Source organism: Drosophila melanogaster (genome assembly GCF_000001215.4).
Source record: "Drosophila melanogaster chromosome Y 211000022280494 sequence".
NCBI lineage: Eukaryota > Metazoa > Arthropoda > Insecta > Diptera > Drosophilidae > Drosophila > Drosophila melanogaster.
The window spans coordinates 1-4,197 of record NW_001845164.1 but is presented as its reverse complement, the minus strand read 5'-3'; the positions used below and the strand labels follow the sequence as shown (position 1 = coordinate 4,197).

At 37.2% G+C, this 4,197-nt stretch overlaps 2 long non-coding RNA genes across 2 annotated transcripts; both read left to right on the top strand.

The window, feature by feature from the left end:
• The first annotated feature begins 823 nt into the window (after positions 1-823).
• Positions 824-2,150, top strand: Su(Ste):CR42409. The gene has a single exon (NR_026603.1). It is a non-coding gene; the product is annotated as a Su(Ste):CR42409 (long non-coding RNA).
• Positions 2,151-2,754: 604 nt separating this feature from the next.
• Positions 2,755-4,197, top strand: Su(Ste):CR42408. Its single transcript, NR_026602.1, has one exon. It is a non-coding gene; the product is annotated as a Su(Ste):CR42408 (long non-coding RNA).

Below are 4,197 nucleotides of genomic sequence, written 5' to 3'. Positions count from 1 at the left end.
AAAACTGCCAGTGCATTTTCCCAGCCCCAAAGATTTTCCCCGGCACGTCGGGGAACTTATTATGAAATAAAAGAACTAATACTTATTATGCCAGCCGAACATAAAACGAATTTTCGAGTCTAGAGTTCCCATCTGCAAGGGCATGACAAGGGCACTGCGGCAAAGGCACTAGAATAACAAGATGCGTAACGACCATACATTGGTTTGGCACTATGCAGCCACTTTTTTAGTGACGGCCAAAATTGCTCTCTTTCCGCTCGCTCACGCTGAGAGCGTAAGAAATCTAAAAATAGAATTGGCTTGCTTGTGTGAGTAAAAACAAGAGACGAGAACGCGTGTATGTGTGCGTGTTGTGGTAGAAATGTACTAAATAATTTAAGGAAGTACAATAGAAATTATTATAGCTACTGTAATTTCATAAATTTTCTAAAAAGAAGACATTACGTTGAGAAATAAATATTTCATAAAAAAAATTTATAAAATAAATAAAAATATAACTGTTTATTGCAAAAGTCATATCAAAGACACTAGAATTATTCTAGTGTCTTTGCTTTGGTCATATCTTGAGGCACGAAGTGCGGACACAAGCACTCAACAATTATTGCCTAATTAATTTTTCACACGACGCAAGATTAATACTCTAATGACAAATATTCTTATATAGTCATTTTTTTATTAATTTTGTGATAATATGTACATAGATTTGGCTATTTTTAATCTATTTTCAAATAATAATAACGTTAAGGCAATGCAAAACAAAAATTTTTCGCATGGTGCCAATTGATCAAAAATAATATAGATTTAAAGTCAAGGAACTTCTAAAAAAAAGACGATGACTTTGAAGTCTACAAGTCATATTTCTGTGAACGAGTGAACTGGCAACATGTCGAGCCCGTAAGTAACTAGGTTTTTCCTATAGAAATTATAGCAAGTCACAGTAAAATCTTGAACCCAGAACAAGAACAACAACAGCAGTTGGATCAATTGGTTCCTCGGAATCAAGGGCAACGAGTACTGCCCACGCTGTAAAAACTACTTCCATCCTAAAACTGATACACAGCCATGTTCGGGCCCAGCTGTCCGGACATCTTAACGCAGCTGCCGAACTTGAGACCGCCCCTGGACGACCCACGGTAAGTAATTCTCCGAATATAGTCCTGGTTGTTTTCTAAACAAAAGCCTTGAACTTGCAGTCCCTATGCTTTCGGGTGCACCAGAAGGCCTTGATGCCACTTAAATCGCCCAAGTCCTCACCAAAGAATATCGGATCCTCGGCCAGCTAGTCCTCCTCCTCGCTCCGGCATTCCGAAGTCAAGCGCTTCAATGTTCTTCTAGGGATGACGTGATTTTTTAACTCCACACAAAAGAAAGCAGAAATGTTTGTCCGATATATTGTTGTTGCAATTAAACAGATTCCGCAGTGCGTTGATATGGCCAGCTACCACCTACTAATACATCTCATACACCTCTGCCCTAAATACTTGGTTCAGTGTTCGGTCCAAGCTGGTCATATCAAGCACTCATTCGAGTAGCAAAGCAATTAACATTCGTTAATAGTGGTAATCACCTGGGTGTAATAATAATATTAATCAATAAAACATTCAATTCAGTTTTTTATTTAATGTTATGTTAAAAGAGTTTCCAAAAGTGTTTTCCTGACTACATCAAATATTTTTTGATAATTTAATTTCTTTAAATATACAAATTCTATACAAATAGGAGTGAGTAGAAGGTTAAAACATTATTTTCAATTTAAAAAAAAATTATAATTTTGATTCCATCTTTTTTATGTAATTCTTTTTGTAGAGTATTCAATACTGGCAACTTCGTATTTTAGTTTGATTTCCCATGCTGTTTTTGGTTAATTTCCAACGTACCAGATTGATTTCGCGCGTAAATTTAAACGCACTTTATTGCCTTTTTGGAAGAACGTTGCTTCAAAACGGAAAATCGAAGGAAACCCTGACCGGACCTAAGGGACAGCCTTGGGGGGAAAACTGGCACTGCATTTTCCCAGCCCCAAAGATTTTCCCCGGCACGTCGGGGAACTTATTATGAAATAAAAGAACTAATACTTATTATGCCAGCCGAACATAAAACGAATTTTCGAGTCTAGAGTTCCCATCTGCAAGGGCATGACAGAGTCCTGGCAAAGACACTAGAATAACAAGATGCGTAACGACCATACATTGGTTTGGCACTATGCAGCCACTTTTTTAGTGACGGCCAAAATTGCTCTCTTTCCACTCGCTCACGCTGAGAGCGTAAGAAATCTAAAAATAGAATTTGCTTGCTTGTGTGAGTAAAAACAAGAGACGAGAACGCGTATATGTGTGCGTGTTGTGGTAGAAGACGATTTTCGAACCGAAATAAATTCTGATCGATGAAACGAATTTACATTGTACATATTAGGGAAGTTTTTTCCAATTTCGTAGCAATATGATAGAATAAAATAATTTAAAAAAAATCAAAGCTTTTAAAATTCGTTTGTTAAAATCACCGCTCGAATTAGCTACCGCTTACACATTTATATTTATTTTTAATTTTATTTTTCTCTCATCTGACAATTTTTGAAAAGCGAAATATTTTTTTTTGAAACACTTTTAATCTTAATGTTACATCATATTAAGTCAAATGACTTAATAAATGTACATACTAAATAAATTAAGGAAGTACAATAGAAATTATTATAGCTACTGTAATTTCATAAATTTTCCAAAAAGAAGACATTACGTTGAGAAATAAATCTGTCAACCTGTCAACCCTTTTAGCACGTGTCAAAAACTCAAAGAAAAAGACGATGACTTTGAAGTCTACAAGTCATATTTCTGTGAACGAGTGAACTGGCAACATGTCGAGCCCGTAAGTAACTAGGTTTTTCCTATAGAAATTATAGCAAGTCACAGTAAAATCTTGAACCCAGAACAACAACAACAACAACAGCTGAATCAATTGGTTCCTCGGAATCAAGGGCAACGAGTTCCTCTGCCACGTGCCCACCAACTACTTTCAGGACACGTTCAACCAGATCGGCCTGGAGTACTTCAGCCAGCACTGGACGTGATCCTGAAGCCGGTGTTCGACAGTTCCTCGGGCTTGTTCTACGACGATGAGAAAAAGTGGTACGGCATGATTCACGCCCGATACATCAGGTCGGAGCTTGGCGTGAATGATATGCACCGAAAGTATATGAGAGGAGACTTTGAATCGTGTCCGAATATCTTCTGTAATAGGAAGAACACCCTGCCAGTGGGCCTAAGCGATGTGTGGTGCAAGTCAACGGTGAAGATCTACTGCCCACGCTGTAAAAACTACTTCCATCCTAAAACTGATACACAGCCATGTTCGAGCCCAGCTTCCCGGACTTCTTCTTAACGCAGCTGCCGAACTTGACGACCCACGATAAGTAATTCTCCGAATATAGTCCTGGTTGTTTTCTTAACAAAGCGCTTGAACTTGCAGTCCCTATGCTTTCGGTTGCACCAGAAGGCCTTGATGCCACTTAAATCGCCCAAGTCCTCACCAAAGAAAATCGGATCCTCGGCCAGCTAGTCCTCCTCCTCGCCCCGGCATTCCGAAGTCAAGCGCTTCAATGTTCTTCTAGGGATGACGTGATTTTTTAACTCCACACAAAAGAAAGCAGAAATGTTTGTCCGATATATTGTTGTTGCAATTAAACAGATTCCGCAGTGCGTTGATATGGCCAGCTACCACCTACTAATACACCTCATACACCTCTCCTCTAAATACTTGGTTCAAAGTGTTCGGTCCAAGCTGGTCATATCAAGCACTCATTCGAGTAGCAAAGCATACTTTTCGTTAATAGTGGTAATCACCTGGGTATAATAATAAAATTAATCAATAAAACATTCAATTCAGTTTTTTATTTAATTTTATGTTAAAAGAGTTTCCAAAAGTGTTTTCCTGACTACATCAAATATTTTTTGATAATTTAATTTCAAATTTAACAATATTCTTTAAATATACAAATTCTGGTTTAATGTGTTATAGGAGTGAGTAGAAGGTTAAAACATTATTTTTAATTTAAAATAAAATTATAATTTTGATTCAATCATTTTTATGTAATTCTTTTTGTAGAGTATTCAATACTGGCAACTTCGTATTTTAGTTCGATTTCCCATGCTGTTTTTGGTTAATTTCCAACATACCAGATTGATTTCGCGCGTAAATTTAAAC